The sequence below is a fragment of the Numida meleagris genome, chromosome 2 (assembly GCF_002078875.1).
Source record: "Numida meleagris isolate 19003 breed g44 Domestic line chromosome 2, NumMel1.0, whole genome shotgun sequence".
Lineage (NCBI taxonomy): Eukaryota > Metazoa > Chordata > Aves > Galliformes > Numididae > Numida > Numida meleagris.
The window spans coordinates 98,396,871-98,417,242 of NC_034410.1; the positions used below are offsets into that span (position 1 = coordinate 98,396,871).

At 36.9% G+C, this 20,372-nt stretch overlaps 1 long non-coding RNA gene across 4 annotated transcripts; it reads left to right on the top strand.

The window, feature by feature from the left end:
• Positions 28–13,237, top strand: LOC110394470. Of its 4 annotated transcripts, none has more exons than XR_002435644.1 (5): positions 28–695; positions 2,198–2,300; positions 4,980–6,084; positions 7,401–8,812; positions 9,941–13,237. It is a non-coding gene; the product is annotated as an uncharacterized LOC110394470 (long non-coding RNA). The 4 variants fall into 4 exon arrangements; XR_002435643.1 differs by having other exon boundaries at positions 7,401–7,468; positions 8,699–13,237; XR_002435641.1 differs by having other exon boundaries at positions 7,401–13,237.

Here is a 20,372-nt window from a genome sequence, read left to right on the forward strand (position 1 = left end):
GAACCGCAAACCACACCGCCGCCTAAAACGCTACGCCCTCCGCCGCCTAAAACGCTACGGAGGTTAGAGCGGTCCGCCACCGCGCGCGCCTCTCCCGGTAGAGTTCCCCGAGCCACGATAAACGCTACTCATTTGTCCCTGTTCGGGCGCCAAATGAGGGGAAACCTGGGGAGACCCCCTAAGTTTCCCACAGGAAACCCTACGGCGCGGGAAGCTCCACACTCAATGTGAGTTTACGGCTTCTACTTTATTGTGACAACACACCATCTTATATAGCATATATGCTTCCAGGGATACAGGGTCCAGGGATACAAGCTCTATGCAACGCACACGCTAACAATATCGTTGCCCGAGTAATCTCCATATATGGGATATGTTGTTAACTACAATACTATGGATACAGAATACTATGGATATGCTGAAATATACTAGAACACACTGGAAACACCACATTCCACGTATCTAGGGATTACATCATTAGATCATAAATCATTAGTAAATCAGTAACTACGTGCTGCCGAGCACTGCCAAGCAAGCTGTTTCCCAACAAACACTGGATGTGAGAACAGTGAGGTGGTGAGTGCTGCATTTCAATAGTGGCGACAGCGATGTAAAAAGCCACATTCCAGACATCCGTGCAGATTTGTACAAGTGTGGCGTGTGGACTCTTTTTCATTACTGGCAAAAATGCATAGGTAATGGTGGTGACTATGCTGAAAAATAAGGTTATGTAGCTGAGAATTTGCTCTATCAAATGGTGTTATTGCGCTTTTTGTATCTGTTTCCATGGCAGTAAATAGGAGGCATTACTTCTGGTGCAACCTAAGTGACTAAAGAGAGACTTTCATCTTATGCAAGATAAATACTAGTGAACTGTCATCTATTTTGGATCAGTGCATGAAGTTTTTTGACAAGACTTAGATATACACAATAACAAATAAAAGCAGTGTTGCAGAGATTTAGGTTTTATGGCAAAAAATCCTTGAATTTCAAATAAGTAAGAGAAAAAAGGAAATTATTTGTGTCATACAACTTTTCTAACCTGACAAACAGAAGTTTAATCATGGTATAGTCATATATTAGTAATGAATGAAAAAAAAAGAAAAATGTACAAATATCAAATCAATTTTTAATTAAAAGTTTTGTTGATTACGCTTATATCTATTTCTAATGTCCCTTTAGAATTGTTTAAATAAATCTTGGATGTTAACTAGCACAAATGTTGATTTCATTAATCACAAAAATATTTTTGGTCACTAAGCAAAATTAAGTTACTGAAAATCAGTAATGGTTTTAAAAGTTTAGCTGAATGAAGTTCACAGCTAAATCACAACTTTTTGAAAAATAAGTAGACTCGGTAAATGCTTTATTTTCATAATTTCTTCCATATCATCACATATTCTCTTAGATTAGAAATGGAATTAATTTATATGCAAATTCATGCACTAGATAAACTTGAATATGTGGCAACATTCTATTGATTTTATTTTCAGGTTTTTTTTTTTCCATGTTATATCTTGCATACTACAACCAAGTTACAGACTAAGTTTTGAGGGTTTTTTGTTGTTGTTTCATCATCTTTCTTTCTCACTCAGTTTGAGATAGATTTCACTATCTGCTAGACTAGATCATTTCTGATGCATGCCATGTTACAAAAAGGATCAGGAAGAGAGAAGGCTTCCGGCCTTTCCGGGGGCACATCTGCAGGCTGTAGGTGCTTTTAGAATGGCTCTTCCTGAGCAAACAGCCCATTTCTTGCTCCTGTCCATGTAAAGACCATCAGCAGGCGAGTGCTGAGCTTTGAGAATGAGTGGGTTTGCTACCAGCTCTGCTCTGTAGTGCCTGGGAAAGCCAGGTGGTAAAAAATGAGATTCTGCATCATTTTACAAGGCAGGGTTAATCCTCAGTGTGAGTCAATGAATATCCAATACAGTCTAGTCTATGATTTGCAATGTTTTTCACTTGAATTATATTCTTAATACTTGTTTTGAGTATGCATCAATTCTATGAGTGATTTGAAAAAACTGTTTTGATTTGTGTTTCTCAATTTGATCAGCTAATCCTTGCCTACAGAATTGCTACTGCTGTTTCTGGATGAAAACAAAATACATTGTACTGCCTGGAGGAAGATGTCTTTCTCTCCTATTTGGTACCTAGCATTGTCCCTGCTGAAATTTATTTGCTCTGATTTCTTCAGCAGCTCATATCCATGCCGTGGCTGTTTTGTCTTCGTCTGATTTGCTGCCTTTTCAGTTCTTCAATTCATGTTTATTGAGGTATGACAGAGTAAAATTTTAAAGGTGAGGACTCAATGGGGACCACATGAATCCTCTTAAATCCAATCTGCTGGGTGGCAGGATTGGTGGGAAATCCAGACATGCTTTGATTTTTCCACAGATTTGCACTGGCTTTGCATTTTCATTCCATTATTTTTAATGTGATCTTACTTTTTGGGTAAATTTAAAAGAAAATGATTTAGTAGATATGTGCACATACTTCCTCCTCATAATCTTGTTTGTGCTTTGAAAATCTCTCTGCAGAATATTTAGTTCTGGTATAAACAAGATAACAGAGCCCATGAGTTGGACTATGTATGAATAATCAGGTAGTTTATCCTCTGCAATCAGTGTTTAATTTAGAAAGATATTAATTTTTTACTTTAGAATTATATTGCATATTTAATTCAACTTACATAGCTTACATTAAAAATTAGATTAATACCATGCAACACGTCGGATAAAAGGGAGCTGTAAAATATTTTTCAGGTTTTATGTTCATTCGTGGCAGTTCCTCATAGACTAGGGTGGGATCTCAAAAGAGCAGGACTGGAAGCAGAGAAGTGGGCTCTTGGAAGCATGCTGCTTACTGCTGGCATGTATTCTTAAAAATTTAAATTTTCAGCATGATTTTATTCCCTTGCACAACGCAAAACATTCTTTAGCTGTCTTGCTGCAGCTGGAAAAAGAATTAAAGTGATGCTCAAAATTCATGTCTACATCATGGACTAAGTCTGTATATCAACTTCTACTTGTTTATACAATAGTATCACATCCAGAACAGAAGTGCAAGATTTTCCTTTGGACACACTGAAGAAGTAATTAGGCAAGCTTTGAGTTAGAGGTGATCAGATAAGCTAAACCTGCTTGTATTCTTTATACTGTCGCGAGGACAGGTTTTGCAGTAAATGGTCCCCAGAATCACAAGAGGTTTTTATTTCAAAGGAACCTATCTCATTCACTTTAAACAAAATGCCGTACAGCATACTAGCAGCTATGTAGGTTGAACACCTGAGGACCTAGGAGCAAACCAGGGAGTAAATGCTAGTGTAGATGTATCCCCAGACGTTCAATTAGTCTGCTTTGGCTCTACTGTCTCAGAAGACTTCCCGCTGTGCATGGAAGCCCTGCTTCCAAAACAAATGGCAATTCTGGTACTGGGAGGCCTGCATATAAACTCTGAAATAGAAGTGGTTGCAACATCTGAAAATTCCACTATGGTTTAAAATTGCAGCCTGTGGATAATCTCATAGTAGATCAGAGAAGTACCAATAATAACTTTTGTCTATGAAGACTTGCTTTGATCTCAGATATAACTTTGCTCTTTTCAAGCCATCCCTATACTAGGAAGATATGGATGTATCAGGGGTGTAGGAGAGTGGCAGCAATTTTTAGGAAGCTGGAAAGATGGGCTACAAGAAATGTTGTTAATTAAAAAAAAAAAAAAAATTACAGGAGCCTACTTATGTTTGAAGGAGTTAAAAAAGATGGAAGAGTGGATCCCCACCAGGATGCAGCATATTGGATTGCTTCCTCAGGGCACCCGTAGCTGCTCTTCCATTTGGCTCCAACCCACACTTCACTTGTACTAATAAACATTGCAGTAATGTTTTGTTTTTGAAGCATAGTGAGGACCAAAACTGCTTCCACAGCAATAGACATATTACTCCTGGCCCTATCTCACCCTGATTCCCATACAACAAACAAGCAGAAAAATACTGTGTTAGTAAATGCTCCCTGGAGACAGTCAGCCAAATTATGCTCTGCCAAATGGTGTGTCAGCCCTTGCACACAGCCAACAGCTGATTTCATCTGCAGTGCAAGACACAGGCAAAGCAATAGTATTTGAACATTTATGCCTCTTAATGAGGTTGTGTTTAATACACTGAGCGTTCTCAGTCATCAAGGTAAGGTTATTGCAGAAAGGAAGCTGCAGCAGTGGGGGAATCAGTACTGTATAATGCAGAGACTGTCATTTCAGTTCTTTTGACCATTTGGTAAAGTAGGACTGCATTGAAAGGAAAAAGGAGATTTAGAGAAGCACTGAGGTATACAATGCCTTCCACCAGTCTAAGTTTCAGTCTTAAACAAAGTGTGGAAATCTTTAAAACAATGAATTAGCTATGGTTTCTTTAAAGCATAGTTAATAAATACAGCTGCAATCTGTTTGAAGAGATGCACTGATGGTTAATATATCTAGGATGAAATACAACAGGATTTTAAAAGCTGTTCAAAACAGTGTTTACCAAACATTGTTTTCTACCCATAAGGCAACAGCTTTTTCTTAGGAGTTCAGTGTGCCACTTCTCAATTTAAACTGGGGGAACTCTGAAGAACACAAGGACTGAAATTGCAGCCTTTTGGAGCTCTGGATTCCCGGAAAGAAATGAATGTTTCTGATTTTGGTGCTGCTGCCTCCCACTCTCACCCGCCTTCTGAGTGCAGAAAACCAGAAATGCAGTGGATTTGTCACAGTCTCCTTTCCCTTCTCTGACTGAGGGCTGAATAAATAGACTAAAGCTGTAGCCTGAAATCTGCAGCCATACACTGCCTATCTGTAAAGCCACTGGAGGAGATTTTAAACTTTGATAATTGCAGGAAAGCTGTGCAGAAAGTGTGTGGTGGTTTTTTTTTGTTTGTTTGGTTTTTTTTTTGTACTTCTGAATAGATTTTTTAAAAATATTAAATATCTTTTTTTTTCAGTTTGCTTTTAATGGCTCTGCTGAGGACTACTCTGCTGTTGATACTGTGGATTGCTACTCTTTGTAACAGCAGAAATTCTGATTCCCTTCAAGCTGCTATTGATTTTGGCAAAGAGAGATTTCACCTCCCCTGTTTGCAATGCACTGTGCTCTTTAAATTGTGCCATCAACAGCCACCCATTATCTGCTGCTCATCCGGCAGGTCGCTGCACTGAGAGGGCAGAAAACCTCTTGCTACACTGCAGTGTGTCACACCACCATTTGTGCCTTTGCATAGGCTGTGTTGTGAAATTAATCCTGTCTGATACGTGAAAGACTTGAAGAAGTCTCAGATTAGAGTGTCCAAATCATTCCTGATTTTGGAAAAGATTAACAATTATAGCCTTATTTTGAAAGTTAAATTTGAGACTTTTTAGCAGTCAGTTTACCATGCTGATAATATGATTCATGCTACAATAGGTATCCGTTCATGCAGTAGGAATGTAGAAGTAGAAAAAAATCTTATATTTAAAGCAGGTCAAAATGATGTTGTGGCTGACACCAAAAACACTTTGTAACAACAACAAAAAAAGTAATATATCATAGAAGTAGCAGAAAGCAGGTAAACACATACAACTGTAATGTCAGTCATCCACAATGTACTATTCACTTAAGAACTGAAAGGGTATAAAATATTTAAAGTGAGGAAAAGAAGGCCAAGTGTGGCAGAGAGAGAAAAATGAAGATCAACACAATTGTTCACAAAAATATATATTCTTATATTAAGGTCATTGGGCTCAGACACTGTTGAGAACAGTTGATTGCAGGATTGGATTATTTTAACAACACTTAATAGTCACAGTGATCTTTTTCTATGCAAGCTGAAAATTCAGTCAGTTTTTTCTTTTAAAGTTCTAAACCCTATTATCCATATTCCAAATTGAAAATGAAGTCCTACGGTATACTTAACTTTTTTTTTTTCTCATTGTCATAATCATCATGTCTTCATTTCCAAGGATTTCAAAAATAAAAGTGAAGTCATGTCACTTCTGTGTGAAACACTGAGACTGAAATGAATGGTGTACCCTGAGAGGACGGACTTGAGAAATATGTTTTATGACGGCTAGGTAAGAATATACATATGTTTCAAAAAACAGTAGTCCTGTCTCTAGGAAAACAGTGAAATGTGTATTTCTTATGGTAAGACATCTTACAGACATTTCAAAAAAATGATTTGTTATTCTAATTACTATGTTTAATGTATAAAATACGCATAAAATGCGCATAAAACAGCTTCACTTGCTTTATAAATACGTCTATATTCTTCAGATTCATTAGAAATCATATTTTTCTTGAACTTGAGAGGTCTGCCAGTAACTTGTCTTACAGATACTTCATATGAAATTGTGTATTTTTTATATTACACCAATTATATAGTTTTCACAAAAACATATGGATAAAAAGGCAGTATATATATCTAACTGCTCTTCTGAGAGCAATTAAACACTTGAAACTAGAGTAGCACATGTTGAGACCATGCAGATGTCTCCACTGAGTTCCATTAAATTTTGACGGATTGCAAGGAAAAGAAAACTGGCAAGGGAAATAAGATACGTAAAAAAAAAAAAAAAAAAAAAAAAAAAAAAAAAAAAATCATCCAGCCAAGAGAATTACAAAACAATCATAGTTTTCAGTTATGCAAATTCCTATGTAGCAGTTGCTTTTGTCCTATGATTTTTGTGTTAATAAACATGAGCTGTTTTCAACTGAAAGAGATTTTCTCATTAGAAGAAGGTACTTGGATTAAATAGTTGAAAGCAGGGAAGATACTAGTGAGTATTCAGTTATCTTTTGATTCATAAATAAGTTATTCTTATTAGTCTGGAAAGGCTTCAGATTCATTCCATTTTGTTGTGCTGTATGCTATCTACATGTGATTGCTAATCCTCGAAGAGTGTTTTCTGTAATTAAAATTTCTGGTTGTTCCAAAGAACAATGAAATGTGCATAATTACTCTTTGTCTTTTTTGTTACTATTATTTGTATTACTGATGTCAACGGTTTACGGGCGTTAGGCCCGATTCCGTGACGAAGGGGACGGGAGACCCATGGGCCCACGCCCCGGGAAAAGGGGAAAGGGTAAGGAGATGGCCCTGAAAGCAAAAAACAGCAGCAACAATCTGAGGAGAAACAAACTAATTTACTAAATAAGATATCGGAATGCAAAACAACACACTATAGTACAATATAATTACAATTTAAGCTGATAAATCCAATGGAGAGAGAGAGAGAATGTCCCAAAATCAAGGTAGGCCTTACTCTACTACCGACGATAAGACGGCTGGAGAGCAAGGTGCTGCCAAGACGAGAGACGGCGGAAAAAAGGGACGAGGTCTCGTGATCTGCAAGTTTTTATACTGTGAGCTTTTATCTTTTCCCTCCAGCTGGAAAATGGTAACAGAGGAGCAAAGTGCCGTGGGGAATGTAGTAGTCCTTCTCTTCTGAGAACCAGGTACATTCACTACATGATGTTATGATGTAGAGTACCAATAACCGAAAATCATAAAACCATGACAACTGAACTCAAAGCTGTTCATACTTTGTAATTTAGGAGAGGTAAAATGTTTTAAAAATGTATCAGTGACAAAAAATCACTGAATTTCTGATTTCATATTCCATCTAAACTCATAATCAATCTTTTATTAGTTTAATCAGACATAATCTTCCCAACATAGCTTAATTCAGCAGTGATACATATCAAAAGCTGACTTGACATCATAATTGAACAAGTTGATGCTGGCGAGTCTATTCCTTCAACAAGGTATTTAGTGCAGAGAACGAAGTCCGAGCTGGCCTTTAATCCAAGGGGGATGCTCAGATCCATCTCTGCCATCATCACATTTTATTTATACAGACACAGTCCCCCACAGTGGAACTCATCTTTAGCAGATGCTCAAAATCGGATGGCTAGAGATAATCCTGACATTCAGACAAGGATTGAGTTTGACAGCAAATGATTTTGTCAGCACTTAAAAAAAAAAAAAAACAACAACAACAAAGGGTGATGCAGAAGAATGAGAAGTTTGCCCTTGCCTGCCCCTCAGTTGGTCACACAGCAATGTCCCCAGCTTGGTGACATCCAGAGGAGAAACAAAGCTAAAGTCAGCCTGTGTCTGATGTTACAGGAACTTCACAACTTCTATTTTCCTCCTCTGTATCGAATTCCACCGCAGTTAAAGGTGTCATGTAAAGAATTACTGTGTGTGGTGGGAGTGATTTCTCTGACCCTTGTTCTTAACACAGCTTCCTAACAACCATTTTTTGTCTGGGCAATGAATTGACATTTTGCTTTACAATGCTACTTTACTCATACAGGCTGTATGAATGAGTACTGTTGCCATCTGACTTTAGCTGGAGGTATTAAATTCAAACAAGAACGTTTTAAATTTGAAATAAGGATCCCAAAGATTGTAATTGCTATTTTTATATGATTTGGGGGGCTAAATAAAGATCAAAACATATTAAAATTTATGAGGATTTCTCATTGGTTCTCACTACTTTTGCTGCTCAGGTTTTGAGGACAGGATTTATCACTTTGGATGTGCTTTACGACTCAAATATAATAGGAATCTGACAGGTGATTATCTAGAACTGAATAGGTTCCTATTTATTGCCTATGGAGAAAACAAACACTTGGGTTTGATTAATTTTGATCTATAAATGATATCTTTAACCGTTCAAGAATCTTTGGCACGAAGGTTTGCAGCAAGTGGAGCTTTGGGAGGAAGCAAGAAGGAGCCAACATATGGAAGGAGGCATTGCTGCAGCAGGACCAGCATGGACACCCCTGCATCAGGTTTTAATAGGACTGTTTGCAAGTGGAAGACTATTTAACTGCTTTAACTGGCACAGAATTTTCTCTTAAAGAATCAGCAATTGTTGAGGGAAGGACAAAACAGGGAAGTGGAAAAGTCTAATCTTCATTTAGAAAAGCACATAATTACAGAATGCAGTAACATATTTTCTGTTTGCTACTCACTGCCTCAAAACAGTTTAAACAGCCAAAGGAAATGAGAGAACAGGGAAGATTTACAGTATGTGTTGATATTGATGCTGCAGGCAAAGAGATATAGCTAATTGGCTTTAGACAATTTTGAAGGGAATCCTTTTGTAGCAGCATAGACACATCATATTTTATTTTATCTCACAGTGGTGTGCATAAAGTGGTGTTCCTTAGCTTTTTTTTCCATGAAGTCTGTTAGGGGCAGAAAGGAGTGGTGGACAACAAAATTCCCGATGAATTTGATGTCACTTAATGAGAAGCTTTCTCCTTTTGGGAGAGGTTTGCTGACATGAGCAGAACTTCCATTTTAAAATCTAAATATTAGGAAACAATCACTCCCTGTTTGTTGTTATTTCTATAATTTAAAATGTGAGAATATTAAGTGACAGGAACCTTAAAACCTCCTAAACCAAGGGAAATTAATGCAAAATAACTGCTTGGGTTGATTAAGATGTTAATATACACGTGTTTCACAAATGCCAGGTTATGTATTCCTTTAATAATCCTATATTTAATGCTTAATAAAAGATTTAACATTTTTAATACTTTCATGGAGCAACTCCATACATTTGAAATGATACATTAAAAAATCACACAGAATATACAAAAAAGATTGTGTCAAGACCAAATTATTAATGCAGAATTGCCCAAAACCCTACTTTAATCAACACTTTGTAGAGGACTGAAGGCTAATGTATTTTCTTCTTATTTCTAGGCAAGCATCTATTCTATATCTACTCTTCTTTCACATCTCACTAAGTGTTATATTTCTGTTAGCCTACTTCAGACAGTTCTTTGCCAAGCATATCTCGAGCAACCTTTTGCAGCCACAATCTCAACAATTTTCTTGTTCCAAATGTGGTAAATCCTGAATTACATCCCTGGATCACCTTCCAACTCGCTTATTTGATGTTCTTTCAGGAATCTTCCCTGTAGAGACAATGGAGAGTAAAGGAGCTTGCAGATTTGACTGAGATCTTGCTCAGAAAAAAAAATAAGATCATTAGAAACATAGCAACTTTTTTGCAAAAATGAAGTCCTTGAATGTGCATTGGCCTTCAAAAGTTGCAATAACACCAAGGACAATGCGATTACTAAAGCATGTAAATGAAGAATGTACATTGGGAGCATTTTCAAGGAAGGAATTGCTCCCATGGCCAACACTTCCACTGGGTGCCTCAGCCATGTGAATAGCCCCTCACCAAGAGGCTCTTGAAGACCCAATTGTTCCAACACTCTGATAATGATGGATTTCACAGCTGGACAGCTTCTTTAGTAGAACTGCTGACATCTCAATTAGCAAATCCTAAGTACGAATAACAACAATTAACCAAGGAATTTAAGCTTCTTAAACAAAGTTTCTGCAGCTTTCTACAGCTTTCCTGTGTTTTACAGCTTCCAAGTGTCTGGACCATCCCTTCATCCTGTTTTACATACAAACATCAAAGCTAGTATTAGCTGAATCTAAAAACAGAGCTGTGAAGAGAGAAAGGATCTGTCATAACCTCAGCTGGATTAATTTTACAGTCCCTTCAGTGCTCTGTCAGTCATAACAACACATGTTCAGAGCTGAGGAGCCCAACATGGGTTCTAGGTCTTTTAACAGAGTAGGGAAGTTTAGTCCAGCAATTCCTCTTAATGTTGAAAACTGCTTGATCACTGCGGATACCTCTTGACATCACAGTTTGTTGGATTAGGTCCTAATTATTTTGTAAACATTAATCTCCCCCAGAAGACAGGTGGAGAAGAGGTGAGGTATTGAAAACTGAAGGAGTGCCTTTACTGACATAGAAAAGTGTCTAAAGATGTGCTGTTGCCATTTACCTGGCAGTCAAACATTAAAAGTATACTCCTTCATCAGAGGAATATCTGCAAGCTAAGCACATAGCTCAGCCAGTATTTGTTCATAGAGACACCAGCCTTACCTTTATCAGTCTTTAGCCGAAGGTTGAAGTGTTTTAGCTTAGAAACGTACAGTGCAGTAGCTCATTGTAAATGGGAAAGTGGATGATGACTGGTAGCAATGATCATGAAATGTGCATTTGTACAAAGAGTACTGAGTGAAAATGCAAGCTGTTAAGGTCCCAATTTCATTCAAGCTATTGCAAAAGTTTCTCTAGATTTACCTGAACCTGTAAAGTGGGATAAAATTTTAAAGTATTTTTTATACCTGTGAATATCAGTGACATCAGAATGGAATCTCTTATGTCAGCATGAACATTTAGGTGTTTAATTTTGATGAGTAAACTAAACTTTACTGTTAAATAAACTTACTGTTAAATAATATAATAAAGCTAAAAGGAAGATATTACATGTATTTTCTTACTGTACATAGAAAACATTTTTTAGGCTTGACTTTCTGACTAGTTCATTGCAGTTTTCAAAACATCTAATCTACTAATAATTACATTCTCTTACACTGAAAGGAGAACATATCTTAGAAATGAAAGAGATGGTCACTACAGTTTAAACTAAAATTTAAAGCAATATCAAGAAGTGCAGTAATGCTCAAAACGTTAGGATGACTGTCAAATAGAAAGTCTTAAGGTAGATCTTATACTGATTTCTCAAGTAACTTCTATATGGAGTTGAATCCGAACTGAGTGTGCCCTCTGTTTCTCTCAGTCAGCTCCCTCCCTTGTGTGACACTGGCAGTGCAAAGAATGTGCCTCCCTACCAGATCCCTTGATCCCTTACAAGCAGACATCCTCACACTCCCGGTTACTGCCAAAGGACTGCAGATAACTGAAGGGATGACCCCAGGCACACCCTGAGTTTTGTGTCAGCCTCCTCTTCTCATGGAATCACAGTGAACTTTTGATTCTTTTATTTTAAAATTGTCTAGAGATCTCCAACATCACTGATGTTGAAACAGTATTTAGAGCCAGCACTAGAGAGCATTTACTTGGAAAGTTTTGTTGATATTTTAGGAAAATTTCTCTCTGTGGATAGTTTCTGGTTGTAAGGATCCCATTACTTATCCTTACTTGTAATTGCTAACTGGATGTAATTCAGCCTTAATGAGCTGTGAAACATTTTGGGTATTTTTTAATCATGTGGGAAGATTCTTTGTCTATTAAACATTTTGACCATAGGAACTGTAAAGAAATCCAGAGTTTCAAAACACTCATTCTTGGAGATGTGAAACTGATTAAAGGCAAACACTTTCTTGAAATGAGCCTTTTTTGTGGACCTACCCTTTCATTTCTGGCTTAGAGTCACAGCCATTGCAATGAATGACCTACACGGCTGGGGAACTGAGGAAGTTAAAGTGATAATTCAAGAGATATCACCTAAATAATTTGCAAGTTCCTACAGCCATTTATTTTTCTTTTATCTTGATGTTAATGTAGTTAGCATTAATTATAATGCTTTACTGCAATGATTCTACAATGATAATTCATTCCTCTTTTTTGAATCTGGGAAATCAGAATTAATTTAGTATTTTGTTGAAGATTCCCTTGTTATTCTATATGCACCTTCATGAAACCTGATCTCACTCACTCATTTTTAGAAGAGGATTACCCACTTGTTCTTTTAATTTTGCACCCAGCTGGCTAACATGAAATGACACAATGGCGAAAAAATTAATCTTCACATTTATTCTCCAACTTTATTTGATTTGACTCAGTCATAAAATGATAGCTATGTGAACTACGTGTATAAATCATCACCTGCTCAGCTGATAAAGAGTTGTCCAGTTGGAAGGAGATAATTCACTAGCATTTGGTGCAGCATTGCCAAGAAGAACTGCCAGGAGGATGCTGTTACTTTCATAAATCTATAACAGTTTTGGTTCAGATGATGGAGTGTTGGTCTGCAGTTATTTTCTTCTGTTGAAGCTGAAATGTCCTTAATTAATGTGCTTATTTTAGTTCAATTAATATTTATAACATTTTGCCCCATAAGTTTCCCCTGTATTCAGTTTAATGCTAATTGTTCTAACTCTCAAGTCATTTTTTGCTGTAGTGACACAATGTTTGCTTTCTCAGCTGAATGATTTTGTTATGTTTGGTACCTTAGCAAAACAAGAATTTTCTATTCGTTATCTAAATCAGTGATTGAAACATTTTGGTACCTTGCTACTATCTGATTGTATGTGATGTTTTACGGATAAGTATATTTGGTGGACTTAATACAAGTCAATATTTAATAAATGTCTGCCCTATAGGAACTTCATCTAAACTGTGAAATTAATAATAAATGTTTTCAAATAGATGCTTTTCAGCATACAGCCTTTTGAATCATTTATAAGTTGGGCCCCTTTGGTAACTCTTTTCATATTTAATGCATTAACTTGGAGTATTTATTGCATTTCTGAAAAGAACAAAGAATGAGGTTCAAGAGGAAAATCACTCAGGGTTTGGATGAAAGGAAAAACAAATATTTTAGGTCAAATATACAACTAATTAAGGATAGACTGAACCCTTAGGTATAACCTGAAGTAAAACCCCATTCATCCCATCCTCAGGCAAAGGCTTAAGTTCTACATTCACGTCTGAAACTTCACTTGTCCAGCACTCCCTTACTGTGCCAAGCAAGCATTTGAAGCAGCCCTTAAAATATTGGGGGGGCTCCTTTCCTTGGCACAGACAGTAAAACGTCATCCCTGCCTTCCTGCTGTTCATATCCTCTTCTCCCCTAGCCTTGAGGAGGATCCAAGGTCCCAGTACGTCCCTGGTCTTCTCTTCTGGGACTATGCAAATGATTTGCGAAAGATTTAGTTTATACATCTCTTTATAAAGTGGATTAAGGTTATGGACAATCTGGCCACTTATGATAAATCTATATGAATTACCACACACTGAAAGCAGTGTTTTCTTTAATTGCTGCCTAATGGAAGACCTTCAGGGAGGCTTGACTTGTAATCACAGATGAGGCTGCCTAGCAGAGAGTAGATCTTTTTGGACATTTAGCATGCAGATGGAGGTACTTTTACAGGCTTCTGCAGGTTCCTCCCTCACCTCTTCCCAGTCGGCCTGTGCCTTTCCTTATTCCTGGTTATTGTGAGGCACAAGTAAGGATTGGTGTGTCTGCTGGGCACTCCATGTGGAGAGGGTGGCCATGAGAAGAGGTGGAGGCTGTGCTACACCAAATAGACAGGAGGTAGATACACCAGAAATAGCATTTATGTCATTGAAATTTAAATATTTTAAAGAGCCCAAAGGCAGTGGGAACCCCTTTTCACAGGGCAGCAAGACAACTAGCAGCTTGCACTAATAATTATGAAATAGATTATTTTTAAAAGCAGCTTGCACTAATATTTATGAATTAGTTTATTTTTAAAACCTAGAACGTGTATAAGCAGTCATAAAAATAAGATCAAGGCACTAAATCAAATGTTAAATATTATTTTAATTTAAACAAAAGTTACGGATCATTATCTTTTGGACCCTGTTGGCAATACATGCTTTAAAAGCTAGGATGTATTTGTATTGCACGGGTTCAGGATGACTTGGCAGTATTAAAATTACTTCTTTTGTTGTTGTTGTTAAAGATTAATTTTGGTAATATGTATTGGATATTCTACATCTGTAAAACACAAATTAGTGTTTGTTATTAAAAACACTCTGCATATTTATTTTGCTGCATTATTTTTGTCTGGAAAGTATGATTATACTGTGATTAACACCAAGACTACATTCTGTTCAAGTGGCCTGATCCTAGCTGCACAAGGAAAATGAACACCATGAAATACATCTTACACTGGTACCTTGCAGATTCAATAGATCCTACTGTGATACCAGGCACTGATATAATTTCAGCTTCTATTCATATGAACCAGCAGGTCTTAGTTGTGGATTATCAAGCTCCCTGCCTGCCTGCCATTGAATCATGAAGAAACTATTGGAAAATCTCTACTTCCCATCCTCAGTCCTGAACCTGAAGTATTTCTTTAATAGAATATGGAGGAGCCCAGGACTAGAGAAGAGTCAAATGTTACGGTTCTAAACCCAAGGAGATGCTTCCCAGAGGGGCAGAATAAAAAGTATGGATGCTAATGGTGTCTGAGATTTCACATGTATGCAGTGTTTTATATCATTAGCCTTGCAAATCTCCCTAGTCGATGTATCAGCTCATTCTTATAAAGTTAATATTCTCATACACAGAAATTCAAGTGCTGATTTAGACATCACATGTTCTGCCAAGCAGTGAGACAGATGGATTTGACTAAGATGGTGCTGGTAAGAAGATTGAAATACATAATTCATTTTCAACAACTGAAACACAATGATCATTCAGTAAAGGTCTAGAACTATGAAGTTCCTTACATCAAATAGACAGTTTACTTGTGATTAATTCATAAATAACAGTTTCCAGGTATTAATAATATTTGTTTGCAGCCAAGTCACACAGATTTGTTTGAACTTTTGATTTAAACTTCAATAAAGTTTCCAAATATTTACCAAATCTGGTCAGCTGCAGTACAGATACTGTTGGTTTCCCTGCCATTGTCTAATAAACAGTAATGCCTTTGAGAAGAACCTATTTTTGCATTCCTAATCAGAGAATATTCAACAAAAGAAAGAAAACTGTTTTCATTTCTATTCTAAAGAAAGAATATGTTTTAAACTCATGGTTTTAAGAAAGTGAATACAGGATTTTGTGTTTTTCTCTCTGTAACAATCTGATGTAATTTTTATGGTTCCACAATAGCTCTCTTTTGTAGGAAATATATAGAGGAAAAAAAAAAAAGAGGGAGTTCCTCATCTCAGTTTTCTCCCTCCTCCACAGAATGTTTGAAATTCTCTCAAAGTGAAAATGTAGAAATCAACATTTCCTTCCTACTCTTCAGACATTAGACCTCACAAAATGTTGCTTTGGAGTTTCTCTTGTTGAGAACATTTTTAGGCAAGACCACCAACAAAGGAAAAGGAGAAACAGTTTGTTAGCAATGGTTCTGAAGAAAATGCTCGCTTAAGACATTGCTTAAATAACCACTTTACTTAAAATGCAAAATAGCTCTTGTTTTCTGGAGATTTATTTAATCAGGTTCCAGCATTTCCAGAGATTTAGAGGAAACATCCACACCCTCCCAGCAGCAGTGATCCATCCACTGTTGTCAAACTCTAATACAAATATATTTTTTTTCAGGAAAGAAAGTGCAACTATTCTATCCCAGTGTTTGGAGACTGGATAGGCAAGAGTCAAGCTGTTATCTTCTCTAAGGAACATGATATAGATTTAAACAAAATTATTTGTGAACAAGGGCTAATTTCAAAATCCTTGTGTTGTCCCTCAGGCTTGAAGAAAAATATAGTCTAGAAGTTGGAGATAACATTAGTGAAATGCAGCAAAGCCTATTACAAAGAAAGTGAGAAGCCAGTGCCATCTTAGTAGTCTTATTCTGATATGAAGGAAACTATTTTGTGTACAGCTCTATTTGATTTTCCTCAGGGCTAGGAGAAATGAGCCATCAAGGATTTAGCCATGCCGGATTAAGATGCTGCTGCTCCTGAGAGCCAGACCTACCTGACTGGCCCTAAGCCAGAGAACACAGTTGCTTGGGAAAGAAGGAAATTGCTGTATCTTAGGAGGAAAATTGGCCATACTTCAGGTGGCAGTGTGATAATTTGGTTGAAACCCATCCCACTGGCAGTTTAAGGCAGCACTGCGGTGGATGAAAAAAATGCTCTGATACTCCTCCAATGGCAGTAATAGGTTCTACACAAAATCTTCCACTTGCCTCAACTTGTCCCTGAGATAGTTAAGAGGAAAAGAAAATGTACTTCCAACAGATTTTCTAGGTCAACATTACCTCAGGTGTGAGAGACTCTAAAGGTTTGTTCAGGGTTAATAGTTCAAAATGTTTAGGTAGAGGCAGGCATTTTAACCACAACGTCCCACTTAACCAGACTGATGCCCATTTTTCCCATTTGGTGTAGCAGAGTCAGGCAGCAACTTGTTTGTAAAAAAGGAGTTTTCATTACGACGTGATCAAGCAATATAATGAGAGATGCAAGGTAGAGAAAATTTCGCCACAAGGATCTATAGGCATCTGGGGAATTTGCTGAAAGATGCAAATAACGAAGGCAGAGGTTGGGAAAAGCTAAATAAGATAAAATAGTTGCCATTTAAGAGCTTGAAAGAGGGGAAATTAAAGAATATTGAATCAGGAATGAAGGTAGCATCTACTGTTATATATTGTTAAGCTGCAAAAATGCTGAGGAGAAGATTGGGAGGAATAATTCAAAGAAATCAATCAGTATGGTATTTACATGGAAATAAACAAACAAAAAGGCGATAGAGAAAGCTGCCAAGGAGAGTTGTTGAATTGCTGTCCTGGGAGATATTAGTCTATTTAATCCAGGCAGATGCAAAGGAATGGAAATGACAAGACTCTGCCAAATCAATGGTTGTCTGCAATATAATTCCCATTACATTTTCTCATTTTTGTTCCCTGGAGTGCAAACCAAATTTTTTCTGATAGACTACGATGAGATTATTTCCCATGAAAAAGGACAACCCTATTAGATTCACATAAACATCACCTCTTTTAACTGTCATTTAGGACTTTTATTACTATTATCATTATTACAGAAAAAAAAAAATCTGTATTTTGGAGATTAGCAGTTTGTTGGTAAGCCTCCTTTGGCACTGGGATGGAAGACATATGTTGAGGCCATCAACACTATAACACACATATGGTTACATTTGGAAGCAAGTAGATATCTATCATGCATGATGTGTTAATCTCATCACAGTACACCCATTTGGAGTTATGTGTCTAAGCACTGGGCTTCTCAGAATGTGAAAACCATGGAGCTGTATGGGACAGTCAAGCAAAGGGCCAGAAAAATTATTAAAGGACTGGAACATCTCTCACACAGGGAAATGCTGAGGGAACTGGCTGTTCCACCTGGATGAAGCTTTTAGAGGGGGGGATCTCATCAGTGTGTATCAATACCTGATGGAAGATGTAACAAAGATGGGACCAGACTCTTCTGGTGTTCTGTACCAGGAGAAGAAGCAATGGACACAAACCAAAATACAGGAAATTTCATTTAAACCAAGTAAAAACTTTGTTTTTACTGTGAGGGTTGTACAGAAAAGATGAGTCTCCACCTCTGAAGATACTGAAAACTCAGTTAGACATGGTCCTCAATGATCTGCTTCAGCAGACCATACTCTAAGTCAGTGTGTTAGACTAGGTGATCTCCAGAAGTCCCCACCTTTCAATACCTACTACTCTGTGATATGTATACTTTGCAAATACAAGAAACAAAAGTGATGACATAATTAAAAAGGTATACAATTTCATCATACAAAACTCCAGATTATGTTTATTACTAGCACAGTTTATCACTCTACTCTTATAACATTGTTATGGTGCTTATTACAGGTCCCCTATGTTTACAACGCACAATGAAATTTCTAGATTCTTCTGTTTTACCACTTCCTAATGTAAAATAAATATCAAGATACTTCCTGAAAAGCAATAGTTGTTTCTGGATTTTTCAACACTGATAACATTTTTCTTTTCCTTTTTAATTTTCATATGAGCTTTATATAAGAGCACATTCAGGCTCTTTGACCTGACAAATATTACCTGGATATTGAGAAAAAAATAATCTTCTACTATAGCCGAATCCAGAGAGGTACATCGTAGCTCAAGTTCTCTTTCACTTATTTGAAGGTTATGTCCTACTCAGGATAAATGGGAGTTTTACTGTTCTCTTCAGTAGGACCAGAACCTGGCAAGTAATCACTTCCAAAGCATGCTCTTATATTCAACAGCAAATGGTCCAAATCAGTCAATACAAAATACTGTGTGATACTACAACAGATTTACAAAGAACTAAAAAAAATTAAACCTAATTTAGCTAAAAATTATGTTACCAAGCCCCTAAGGAAGATCTTGGAATTCTTGCAGTGAAAGTTGCAGGAGAGCTTCAACTGAAAGTAAATACAATAGACATGGAGAAGCTACCCATCATTTCCCCTTGCTCGTAATTAGTACCAGCTGGTGACACTAATTATACATGAAATTTCTGAGATGGGCACAAACTGCGTTTCCCAGCACCTCTTCCTTGCCACCCAGAGGTGGAAAAGCAAGTCTTGGAGATTTCCTGGAAAATGATTTCTCTCCAAGAAAGCAAGGGAACTGCTACCATAGGAGCTTCAGCTCAGAAAGGCATCATTAGCCTGCCAACTCTTTGGCACGTTCTGATGTCCCATGGGTATCACTGCAAATCAGTTGTTTGGTGTAGGTTGTGATAAGAGTTTCCACTCAGCTGAGTCTCATTGATTTTTTAAAGACTTTGGATGACTTGCAAGAGTTCTGCTGAAAGCAGGAGGACATTTGCCTGTTTAGAGCTGTGTTGGAGAGATGTGGTACAAAAGTATCACAGGAAAAAGGGAAAGAGACTTTTAAATCTTTCTGACTAACTAGAATGTCTAGTTTTTATTTACCAGGATTTTAGAGGAAAATAAATCTATTTTCACATCACCTTTTAAAGTTTTTCTTCAGATTTCTTACCTGAAGGAAAGCAGAGGATGAAGAAATGTTGACATACCTAAAGGTACAAATGAATCCTGTGACATTTTTCAGAGTATACTGTAACAAAAGGTTAAATTCCTTTTCTTATAAAATACAATCTCAGACTGCATTTATTCTGTCACGGACTTCCAAAATATGTAGACTTCCTGGGAAGACACTGAAGTATACTGATTGTACATATGCACACCTTTTAAATGAGCCAACAATATCAGAAAATTGACATCACAGATGGCATAAATATTAATCCTGTTAAAAGTATTAAAAACAGTGAGTTGCATCTTAGTGTAGCTAATAACCATTTATTATAATGAAAAATGCAGAACTGTCTGACATCTCCTGGTAATCTCTTATGCCAGCAGGGGAAACATTCCAGATTAAATTGATATTTTGCAGAGGACAAATCCAGTTGGAAATACAGTTTCAGAGTAGCAGTGATCACTGTCACAAGGGATAGAGGATACATGAAACAAAAATACCATCTGTCCAAGGTTTTTTTTACTACTTAATATTAACCCTGTGGAATATAAAAGAAGATGTCAATTAACTTGAAAATGGCACCAGGCTGTGAAAGTCTAAGGAACTGAAATAAAAATAACCTAAACACATGGAAGATAGTGTCTTTAAAAGGTAAAATGCTGTTTAATGAAGTTCAGTGAAAAGGTAAGCAGTCTGCACAAATACACTTTGGGAAACCAACTGCTTTGGTAAGTGTTACATGAATATGATTATACCCAATCTTACTGCAGCGATATTCAATGGGAATCAGCAATGGTACTGTGATGTTAAAAGTATTTCAGTGTGAACACCTTATTCAGCATCACTGAATAACATAGGTACCTCTGTTTAGACAAA